We start from the raw sequence: 13,061 nt of genomic DNA, 5'->3' as shown, positions 1-13,061 counted from the left end.
ACCCTCCACTTTACCAAACATGATATCCTTCTCCATGGATTAGGCCTTCCTGACAATATGTCCGAAGTATCAGAGATGGAGTCTGGGCAACCTGGCTTCCAAGAAACACTCTGGCTATAACTATTCCATCACAGGTCTGTTTGTTCTTTTGGCAGTCCATGGTACATTCAGTATTCTCCTCCAACACCATCACTCAAATGCATCAATTCTTCTGCAGTCTTTCATATTCACTGCCCAAATTTGCATGCATATGATGTTACTGAAAATACCATGACTTGAGCCAGGTGCATCTTAGTCCTCAAACTGACATCTTCACTTTTTAACACTTTAAAGAGGTCTGGTGTAGCAAATGTGCCCAATGCAATACAACACTTGATTTCTTGACTGCTGCTTCCATGAGTGTTGATGGTTATATTTAGATTCAACCTATACTGAAGGCTACAGATTTTGATCTTAATCAGTAAGTATTTTAAGTCTCTCGACTTTCAAGCAAGCAAGGTTATATCATCTGCATATTGCAGGTTGTTACTGAGTCTTCCTACTATCCTGATTTTAAACCATTTGGTGTTCTCTTGTTCTGTTTAAACAACTGCCTCTTGGTCTATGTAGAGGTTCCTTATGAGCACAATTAAGTGTTCTGGAATACTCATACTTCACAATGCTGTCCATAGCTTATTATGATCTACACAACTGAAAGCCTTTGTGTAGTCAATAAAGCACAGGTAAACATCTTTCTGGTATTCTCTGCTTTCAGCCAAGATCCATCTGACATCAGCAATGACATTTCTCATTCCACATCCTCTTCTGAATCTGGCTTGAACCTGTGGACATTCTCTGTCACTGTATAGTTGCATCTGTTTTTGTATTTATCTTTAATAAAACTTTACTCACGTAGGATATCAATGATATTGCCCAATGATTTCCTCATTCAGTTGGGTTACCTCTCTTTGGAATGGGCACAAATATGAATCTCTTCCAGTCAGCTGGACAGGTAGTCTTCTAAATTTCTTGGCAAAGACAAGTGAGTGCCTCTAGTGCCGCATCAGTTTGTTGAAGGATTTCAATTTGTATTCTACCAGAATAGATCTTAAAATTGGTTAGTGTCACTCCTCTAGCTTTGTTCTATGGCAATTAATAACAACAACATATATGTGTATTCTTTGAACACAACAGTGATTTCACTCCTAAAAATTGGCAAAACATTTCTGGAGGTAATTTCATGATAAGAGTTTTAAACATGCATACTTTTTGACATAGCAATTTTACTTCTAGTAATTCATACTGAGAAAAAAAATTAGGTAAATATGAAAAGATACATTTACAAATATGTTACTAATGTAATTTGTAGTATCAGTGGTAGGAAATAAAACTAAATATATTTTGATATAATCAGTGAAAACTACAGTATTAAAAATGAATATCGAATTGTGCATTCACTAACACGAGAAAATGTTTATAATGTGTTAAGTGAATAAGCAAATGACAAAACAGTGATTTAACTCATATTTTTAAAATTTGATGTGAAATTTATATCATGTAAAATCAATCATTTTAAAGTGGATGGTTCACAGACATTTAGGACACTTACAATGTTGTTTAACTACCACCATCCAAAATATTTTCATTCTCCTAAAAGGAAATCCCATGTCCATTAAGCAGTTGTTCCCATTTTCCCATTCCCCTAGACCTTGGCTACCACTAATCTGTGTTGTCTCTATTAATATTTCACAGAAATTGAATCCTACAATATATTCCCTTTGTGTATCTAATATTTCGCTTAATATAAATAAGGTTTTGAGGTTTCATTCATGTTGTAGTATATAGCAGTGTTTCATTCCTGTTTATGGTTGAGTAATAGTCCATCGTATAACCAAAAGAACTGTAAACATACTCAAATAAATACATGTACATGCATTTTGATAATACAGTAGCCAAAATAAGGAAACCGTCTAAATGTCTAGCAATGAAAGAGTGGATCATCAAATTGCATTATATACACATGAGGGAAAGTCAAAAAATTTTGCTATGAAATCATTGAATCCATTATTAAACAAAACTACCAAAATGTGAAGCTATTGTCTCTCAACATATCCTTAGTCTAGGTTGATGGCATTATGCAACAATAACAACATTCACTTTTGAAGGAGGACATTCTAGAATAAACACTGGACTACTAACTACAAGGTTGGCAGTTCAAATCCACCAGTGGTTCTCTGGAAACTACACAGGGTCGCTATGAACCAATTCAACAGCACTTAACAGCAATAACAATCACAATCTTTCCTGAAGAATTCGTGGCTATTTAATTTATACCACATCAAAACAGCAATTTTCACAACCTTGATGGCACTTAACAGCAACAGCATGAACTTCTTCAGTCTTAAATCGATCAAACATGCAATCAAAATGTATTTATAATTACTGATTATTATAATGCAAAGGTTGAAATCAAAGAGGACGGACCAGTAGTTGGAAATTATGACCTTGGTGATAGAAAAGATACTGGAGGTTGCATGACAGAATTTTGCAAGACCAATGATTTATGCATTGCAAATACCTTTTTAAAACAACAGAAAAATGACTATACACAGGGACCTCACCAGATGGATTACACAGAAATCAAATTGACTATATATGTGGAAAGAGACACTGGAAAAGCTCCATATCATCGGCAAAAAACAAGCCAAGAGCACATAGTGAAACAGACCACCACCAACTCATATGCAAGTTCAAGCTGAGGGTGAAAAAAATTAAAACAAGGCCACAAGAGCCAAATTTGACCTTGGACATATCCCACCACAAAGAGCAGATCTGATGCATTAGACTGTAAAGTCCGAAGACCAGAAGAGTTGTAAGACGACATCAAGAACATCATCAAGCAAGAAAGCAAAAGATCATTAAGAAGATAAGAAAAACTGAAAAGACCAAAAGGGATGTCAGAAAAGACTCTGAAACTTGCTATCCAGCATAGAGATGCTAAAGCATATGGAGCAAATAAAGTAAAAGAGCTGAACAGAAAATATCAAAAGGCGGCTGTAGAAGACAAAGTCAAGTATTATAATTATAGGGAAGAACATGCTCAACATTACTTAAACTGAAAGAACTGAAGTAAACATTCAAGCCCCAAGTTGCAATATTGAAGGACTCTATGGGTAAAATATTCAATGATACAGAAAACATCAAAAGAAAATTGTAAGTATACACAGAGTAATTGTACCAAAAATAAACAGTGTTCGGCCATTTCAAGAGATAGCATATGATGAAAAGCCAATCGTGTTGCAGGAAGAAGTCAAAGATGCACTGAAGGCATTGGTGACACGAAGTCTCCAGGAACTGATGTAATACAAATTAAAGTCCTTCAACAAACTGATGCAGCACTGGAGACACTCACTCATCTATGCCAAGCAATTTGGAAGAGAGCTACCTCACCAACTGATTGAAACAAATCTATATTTATTTCCATTCCAAAAAGAGGTGGCCCAACAGAATGTGGAAGTCATTAGACAGTATCATTATCACATGCAAGCAAAATTTTGTTAAAATTAATTCAAAAACAGTTGCGACAGTACACTGACAGGGAACTACCAGAGAGGTTCAAGCCAGATTCAGACACAGACATGGAATGAGAGATTTCATTGCTGATGTCATGATTAAAAGCACAGAATAACCAGAAAAATGTTACCTGCCTTTTATTGACTATGCAAAGTCTCTATGCTATGCACAACATTAGGAGTGGGTATTAGGGAACCATAATTGTGCTTTTGAGTAACATGTACATAGACATTTGAACAAAACAAAGGGACACTGCATTCTTTCACCATACATATTCAATGTGTATGCTGAGCAAATAATTTGAGAAGCTGGATTATATGAAGAACTTGACATCAGGGTTGGAGGAAAACATTAATAATTTTCAATATGCAGATTGTACAACCTTGCTTTCTGAACACAAAGAGGACTTAAAATACTTTCTGATGAAGATCAAAGATCACAGTCTTCAGTATGATTTGCACCTCAATTTAAAGGGGAAAAAATCCTTATCCCTGGACCAACATCATGATAAATGGGGAAAAGAAGTTGTCAAAGACTTCATTTTGCTTGGATCTACTATCAACACTCATGTTTTGAAGAAACAACAGTGAAGAAACCAAATGATATATTGCATTAGACAAATCTGCTTCACAAGACCTCTTTAAAGCATTCAAGAGCAAAGATATCAGTTTGAGGACTAAGGTGCACCTGACCCAAGCTGTGGTGTTTTCAATAGCTTCATATGCATGGGAACATTTAAAATGAATAAGGAAGACCATAGAATAATTGATGCATTTGAGTTATGATGTTGGAGAAGAATATTAATAGTACTATGGACTGCTAGAAGAACATGCAAAATGTACTGGAAGTAAAGCCAGAATGCTCCTTAGAAGCTAGGATGGCAAGACTTCATCATTATCCTTAGGACACATTATCAGGAGGGACCAGTCCCTGGAGAAAGTTCTCATGCTTGGTAAAGTGGAGGGTCAGTGAAAAAGAGGAAGACCCACAACAGTATGGATTGGTACAAAGACAGCAACAATGGGCTCAAGCTTAATGATTATGAGGATGGCGCTGGACTAGACAGTGTTTCATTCTATTCATTCATAAGGTAGTGATGAGTCAGAACTAACTCAAAGACCCCTAACAACAACCAGCTTTATAGTTAACCTCTTTGTCTTGAGTTTAACTGGCTCAGCAGATTCACGCAGAAGCCACTATTTTGATTGGACCTCACCCTAATGAGACTACATTTGTATGCATACATAAGGAAAAATAGCCACAGAAAGGAATAGTAAAATAAGAGTAACGGAAACTGGGTTGCAAACTTTTTTCTTTTTAAAAAATGAGGATACAATGATGCTATCTCAAGATTTAATTTTTAGATTGTCTAACAGATTCTAAGGAGTCCTGGCATAGTGCTGAAGGATAAGCAGTGGACTACTAATGTCAGGTTGGTGGTTCAAACCCACCAAGCCACTCTTTGGAAACTACACAGGGTTGCTATGAGTCAGAACCAAGTTGATGGTAGTTAACAACAACAGAGTGTGAAGGAGCCTAGATGACTGTAAAGTACTAGTTTGCTAACTGAAAGGGACCCACCAACTGTTCAGATGGGAAATGTGAGGAAGTCTACTTCCGGAAATGCAGTACTGGTGTGGCATTGCTGGAAAAGTAATGGACTGCTAACCACAAAGTTGGCAGCTCAAGCCCACCAGTCACTCCTTGGAAACTCTACCCAGTGTTGCTAGGAGTTGGAATTGATTCAAAGGAATTTAACAATTGTGTAATGATTACAACTTTAAAAACTCTGTGGGACAGTTATACTCAGTCCTAGAGGATTAAGACTTGAAATCACCCCAATGGCAATGGGGTAATGGGTACCAGACTGTGATAGACATTTCAGATAGTTTGTGGCTCAGTAATGTTTTTAAAATGGATACAATTTCAACATATACAAGAATAAGTAAAAAAAAAAAAAAAAAGTTACTAGGGTTCCAGTTCACACATGCATGTTTATTTTAAACAAAACATGTTTAAGCATGTCTCTGAGATCAGTGGATGCCTGTGGATGCCTGCAGATAAGATGTCCCAGTAATATACTACCTTAGTCTCATTTTCGTTGTTGTTGTTGTTAAGTGCTATGGTGTTGAAGCTGACTCACAGAGGCTTACATGGAGTTTCCACAGCTATAAATATTTAAGGGAGCAGAAAGCCTCATCTTTGTCTCATGGAAGGACTGGTGGGCTTGAACTGCCAAACTTGTGGTTCACAGTCAAAGTGCATACCTTATAGAGCCACTGCACTTCCTTAGTAATATACGTCTCTTAATGTCTTTGTTGTTGTTATATGCCGTGGAGTCGGTTCTGACCCATAGCGACCCTGTACAAGGTTTCTGAGGCTGTCAATCTTTACGGGAGCAGAAAGCTTCATCCTTCTCCCACGGAACAGCTAGTTGTTTCGAACTGCTGACCGTGAGATTAGCAACCCGATTTGTAACCACTACGCTACCAGAGTTCCTTAATGTCTGTTGTTGTTGTTGTTAAGTGCTGTCGAGTCGATTCTGACCCATAGCGATCCTGTACAGGGTTTCTGAGGTTGTATTATGGGAGCAGAAAGCCATATCTTTATCCTGCGGAACAGCTGGTAGTTTCAAACTGCTGACCTAAGGTTCGCAGCCTGATTTGTAACCACTATGCTACCAGAGCTCCATTTCACGTCTTTAGTGCCTTAAAGGAAAAAAAAAAAAAAAAAAGTCCAGTAAAAATAATGACTTCTGAAGGGACCTATTGGGCAAGTTAACTTCAAGGCAGAGAGGCCAGATCAGAAGGTTACAGCCACTGTTTAGTGCATTTCAAAAGGGCAATCTTGTGATCGATTTTCTAAAAGGACACAGACCAACTACAGAGTCTTATGAAGAAGTTTTCAGAAAATTGAAAAAGGCTAGGTAAGTTGCACAGAGACATTTTCTTCATCTTAATAATGTACATGTTCATTCTTCAAGGGTAGCAAGGGCTGTCCTATAAGAACTTTGTTAGGATACCTTCCCTATGCACCCTACAACCCTGATATTATTCCCTTCCAACTTTTGTTTTTGTTTACAAAAAAAAAAAAACAAAAAACAAAGAACATTTAAAAGGACCATATGATATGAGTCAAAAATTATCTGCACTCCGGTTATATTAAAATGTCTGTCCGCATACATGGCTGATGAAAACACTGAGCATGCATGTGAAATGATGCTGTTGAATTAAACCAGCGACATTGAATTATGGGGCAAATCATTTGCAAATCACCTATGGCTCTGCCTATGAAATAATCACAACAGACTTGGGTTTAGACATTTGTGCAAGATGCGTACTGAAACAACTCACAGAAGAGCATACACAGACATGTTTGGACAACATCTGTAAACAAAATTTGGACCAATATTTGAAGGAAGGTAAAAGTTTCTTTAAAAAAGTGTTACTGTTGATGAGACATGGATTTATTACTACAAGCTTTTGAGAGTAAATGGCAGAGTATGGAATGGGAACATCCTCAATTGCTGAGCAAGTCAAAGTTCAAAAGCCAACAACCATCACTGGAAAATTGATGCTTACAGTTATCTCAAGGGTCAATAATGGAAAACTATCCAAGGGCATTGCATTGTAATCTTGCATGACAATGCAAGTCCACACGTCTTTGCCCACTCTATTGACACTGCAAAAACTTCCTTTTGAGGTGTTAAAGCATCCTTTCTACAGTCTTGATTCTTGCTCCATCAGGCTTTCATCTGTTTAGTCTCCTGAAAGTAGCCCTTCCAGGCTGAAGATTCACCTCTGATGAAGAAGTGAAGACAGTAGTGTATTTGTGGTTCACAGCTCAGCCTAAAACATTTTTTAATAAGCATTAGTAATGGAACTAATATACTAATAAGTTAGTACAATAAAGAAAATCTGTGAAATTAATAATATAAATATGTTGGTACAGATATTTCATATACATAGTTTTACTTACATGTGTCAAAAATTCAAATAAACATTAGGAATATAAATTTGTTTCCCCTATGAGGAACCACAATCTTAGTTATTCTTAGATTTTCTAAAGTACATTTGTTTTCTACCACAAAGCTGTTAAAGCAGCTATAGTCCAAAACTACTAAGTCTGTTCATTATATTCATTATTCCCTCCCTTCCCTCATTTTGTTTATTCTTAATTCACACTGAATATAAACAGCGATTAAATTGCAAATAAAATTGTACATGTACATGCGTTATATTACTGAACACATTCTGTACTCATAAATACATCTGCCTTTTATAAGAGTGTTATCTGATATTTTCTTCCAATAAAGCATGAAATCTAATAATAGCATATATTACAATAAAAACAATAACACACTTTATAAATAATTCAAATAATTTTAACATTTCATGCAAAAGATATAAATAAATAGCATCATGATGAATGGAGACCAGATTGAAGCTGTCAAAGACTCCATTTTGCTTGGATCTGCTATCAACACTCACGGAAGCAAGAATCAAGAAATCAAACAATGTACTGCAGTGGGAATATCTGCTGCAATCGTCCTCATGTGAATGTGACAGTTAGACAATCAATATGGAAGACCAGAGAACAGTCAATGTATTTGAGTTATGGAGTCAGAGAAGAATATTGAAAACACCATGGACTGTCAGAAGAGATAATAAATCCATCTTGGAAGAAGTACAAGAATGTTCCTTAGAAGCAATGATCGTGAGATTTCGCATCACATTCTTTGGATATATTGTCAAGAGGAATCAGCCCCTCAAGAAGGGTATCTTGGTAAAGTGGAAGGTCAACAAAAAAGAGGAAGTTATGCAACAAGATGGAAGCTAACAACAATGGACTCAAACAACAGTAATTGTGAGGATGGCATAGAATCAGACACTGTTTCATCCTGTTCTATATCGGTTCTCTCAGTCAAAAGCAACTCAATGGTACCTAACAACAACAACATAGTAGAAAAACAGTCTGGGAAACCTCAAAATATATGCTGCTATTAAGTGCCACTGAATCGGTTTTGACTCACAGTGCCCTTCTATATAGGGTTTCTAAGGAGAGGCTGGTGAGCTTGAGCCAACAACCTTGTGGTTCATATCAACCTTGCAGTCCAGTACATTAACCCAAGGCCCCATATAAAGTTTTTACTTAATTTATTTTAAAAATGTAATGCATGTCTCTAAAATAAAATTCCAATGCAAGATTTTATCATAATGCATTGATTATTACTAGCTGTCACTCTTTTTATAATTTATTTAAAACACAAACTATTCCAATGATATTTTAGAGTTGTATAAAGCCACAATTTAAGAAATGACTTGCCAGCATTACATTGTTGCTTCTCCTCATATAAAAACAATTTAGCTAAAGACAAAAAAGTACAAAGTAAAAACTAACAAATAAAAAAATATTTTCTTCTAAGACTGATTTGTTTGTTCTTCTGGCAGTATATAGTATATTCAATATTTTTTTACAATACTATAATTCAAAGGCTTCTTTGAGTCTTCCTTATTCATTGTTCAGCTTTCACATGCATATGGTGCAACTGAAAATATGAGTACCACAGATTAGGTCAGGAATACCTTAGTCTCCGAAATGACATATTTGTTTTTTAATAGCTTAAAAAGTTATTTTTTGCAGCAATACATCATTTGATTTCAGTCTCTGGAGAAGGACATCAGGTTTAGTAAAGCAGAAGATTTGTGAAAAAAAGTGTAAGATCTTAAAAAAGATGGCTGGGCAGTGAAATTAGAAGACCTTAAAAGTAATGAATTGACACAGTGGCTGCAAAAATGGGATCAACCATAAGAAAGACTGCGAATCAGGTAAGACTGGGCATTGTTTTGCTCTGATGTTCATAGGCTTGCTATGAGACAGAATTTACTAGAACCTCCTAACAACAACAGTGTAAATGGGCATTCACTGTGGATCCAAGTAAAATGAATTTCTTTATAATATTTTTTTGTGGCTTTTGGGGTTTTGTTTCCTTTAGGTTGAGGTATAATCTATATCTATGGTCTTTCCTCTTAAGTGCTTCAATTTTTCTTCACTTCTAGCAAGCTTGTGCCATCTGCATTTCATAGTTTGTTGATGAATCTTCCTCCAATCCTGATACTATGTTCTTTATAATATAGTCCAGTTTCTCAGATTATTAGTTTAGCATAAAGATCAAATAAATATGTTGTGAGTATACAATCCTAATGCATATGTTGTTGTTGTTGTTAAGTGCCGTTGAGTCGGTTCCGACCCATAGCGACCCTGTACAGGGTTTCCGAGGGTGTAAATCTTTACGGGAGTAGAAAGCCTCATCTTTCTCCCGCGGAGCAGCTGGTAGTTTCGAACCGCTGACCTTAAGGTTCGCAGCCCGATTCGTAACCACTACGCTACCAGAGCTCCTTTAAGCCATGCGATATCCTCATGAGCAAATTAAGTGTTCTGAAATCCTTATTCTTTGCAATAATGTCTAAAATTTGTTATGATCTACACAAGTGATACTTGTTCCTCATCCTCTTCAGAATCTAGCTTGAATTTCTGGCAGTTCCCTGTTAATATCCTACAGCAGCTGTTTTTGAACTATGTTCAGCAAAATTTTTCTTGTGAGTCATATTAATTATACCATTTGATAATCGTGTTGGGTTACCTTTCTTTGGAATGGGCACAGACATTGATCTGTTCCAGTCAGCTGTCTTCCACATTTTCTTAGCATAGCCCAGTGAGTGTGTCCATGTTGTATCAGCTGTTGAAACATTTCAAATGGTATTCTGCCAATTCCTGAAGCCTTGTTTTTTGCCATTGTCTTTAGTGCAGTTTGGACTTCTTTCTTCAATACCATTGGTTTTTGATCATATGCTACATCCTGAAATGATTGAGCATTGATCAATTCTTTTTGGGTATTTCTTTCCATCTTCTTTTGATGCTCTGGTGTCCTTCAGTATTTTGCTGATAGAATTCTTCAGTATTTCAACTCAAGGCCTGATTTTTTTCTTCAGTTCTTTTAGCTTGAGAAATCTCAAGCATGTTTTTGTTTTCTAACTCCAGATCTTTGCACATTTCATTATAATACTTTAACTTGTCTTCTCGTATCACCCTTTGAAATCTATTTTTCTCATTTATTGCATTTTTTTCTTTTACTTTAGCTTCTCAATGTTCAAGAGCAAATCTCAGAGCTTTTTATGACACCAATCTATTCTTTGTTTTTGAGATGATCTCTAATTCAGGTGGGATATAATCAAGGTGACATTTTGTCCCTTGTGGACTTGTTTTTTCTTCAGCTTCAACTTGAAATTACAAATAAGCAATTGATGGTCTGTTTACAAGTCAGCCCTGCCCTTGTTCTGATTGATACTGAGCTTCTCATCACTGCATGCCTAAGATGCAATCAGTTTGATTCCTCTGCATTTCATCTGGCAGGGTGCATGTGTATAGTCTCCATTTATGGTTTGAAAAATGTGATTTGTAATGAGTTAAATTATTTTTCAAAATTTTATCATGTAATCTCCAGTGCTACTTTCATCATCAAGGCCATATTTTCCAACTGCTGATCCTTCTTTTTTTTTGTTTTCAACTTTTCATTGTATGTTTTATCAATTCCAGACTGCAGAAGTTGGTAAAAAAATCTTTTGTTTTCTCATTTTAGGCATGAGTGTTTGGTGTATAAATTTGATTAATAGTTTTATGATCAGGTCTTCCTTGTGGGTGTATGGATATTATACTATCACTAGCAGCACTGTGCATAAGGACAGATACTGATATGATCTTTATAACATTGAATGTGACACCATTCCTCTTCAATTTTTCATTCTGGTGTAGTCAACCATATGAATGTTTAATTCAAAATGGTCAATACCAGTCCATTTCTGCTCACTAATACCATGTATGTCAAAATTTATGTGTCCCATTTCACTTTTAATGACTTTAAATTTTCCTAGATTCATACTTTATACATTCTGTTTTCTCATAATTAATTGATGTTTGCTGCTATCTTTTCATTTTGAGTCATTCCACATTAGCAAATGAAGATCCTGAAAGCTTATCCATCTACATCATAAAGGTCGACTCTACTTTGAGAGGCAGTTCTTCCCAGTTGTATCTGAGTGCCTTCCAATCTGAGGGGCTCGTTTTCTGGCACTATAATTGACAATCTAAGCTTTCACCACATTTTCAATGGTTAACCATTCAAAAATGATCTGCCTTTCCTTCTTCCTATCCTGTCTTAGTCTAGAAGCACTGCAGAAACCTGTCCACCATGGGTAATCCCACTAGTATTTGAGATATTAGTAGAATAGCTTCCAGAATCACAGCAACATACAAGTCACCACAGTATGACAAACTGACAGACTAGCAGTGGCTACTGCTAGTAGATTTTATCCATATAGATCAGTGAAACTAGTCAAAAAAAGGGTGGGAAATAAAAACACTCAGAGACCTGTAAATTCATTACTATTGGGTCAATTTCTAGTCGTAGCAACACTTTGAGGCAGAGTAGAAATGAACCACAGGGTTTTCAAGGTTATAATCTTTATAGGGAGTGTTGTGACTGTAGGATAAGCACTAGACTGCTAACCTCAAGGTTGGTGGATCGAACTCACCAGAATTGAATCAGTGGCAATTAACAATAACAGTCTTTATAGAAGTAGATTGCTACATTTTTCTTCCATGAAGTGGTTGATGTGTTTGATTTGCCAACCATTTGGTTAACAGCTCAGTGCTTAACCACTGCACTATCAGGGATCCTTCAGGAAACAGAAGCATACATATACTCAGTGTTACATTTTCCCCTTATTTTAGCAGGCCAAATAAACTGTCCCTAATTTTCTAAACAGAGATATACCAATGGAAAATAGTATTCATGGCAGATAGTGTTTTCTTTTTGTTTATTTGTTTTATAAGCTTTTTATTTGGAATTGAGTGAAGGTTTACAGAGGAGATAATTCGTTTTTATTCAACAAATCACTCCATGTAGCAACAGTTTTTCCCCACTTCCTCCCTCTGGTTCTTATTTTCATTCCACCCTCCTTCCCATCCCTTCTCAGCTTTGTCCTTAGATATATGTTGTCCTTTTGATTGTCTATGATTAGCCATTCCATATCAGCATACCATATTAGTATTGTTGTTCCCCTATATACCGATCTACTGCTTGGCTGCAAAATGGTATGGTCAAAAGGGTATGGTCAAGGGCCCCAGTCTCAGGTTACTCCAGTCTTTCTGACCAGTAAGTCTGATCTTTTAATATATAATTTTGAGTTTCTTTCTGCACTAGTTCCCACTTTGTCTGGGACCTTCTAATGTGATCCCTTTTCAGAGCAGTAGCTGGGTACCATCTATTTCTGGTCTTAGAGTCATAGTGACTGATTCTCACATGTTCCATTGGTCCATTGGGCTAGTTAATTCCAAGTATCTTCAAATTTTCATCAGTGTTCTTTCTTCCACACACAAAGAAATCTATAGTTGCACTTTAGATGGCTTTTTATGAGCTTTTAATATCCACCTCACTACTTACCAAAGTA

The sequence above is a fragment of the Chrysochloris asiatica genome, unplaced genomic scaffold, assembly GCF_000296735.1.
Source record: "Chrysochloris asiatica unplaced genomic scaffold, ChrAsi1.0 scaffold00039, whole genome shotgun sequence".
Lineage (NCBI taxonomy): Eukaryota > Metazoa > Chordata > Mammalia > Afrosoricida > Chrysochloridae > Chrysochloris > Chrysochloris asiatica.
Note: the sequence above shows the minus strand (reverse complement) of the source record.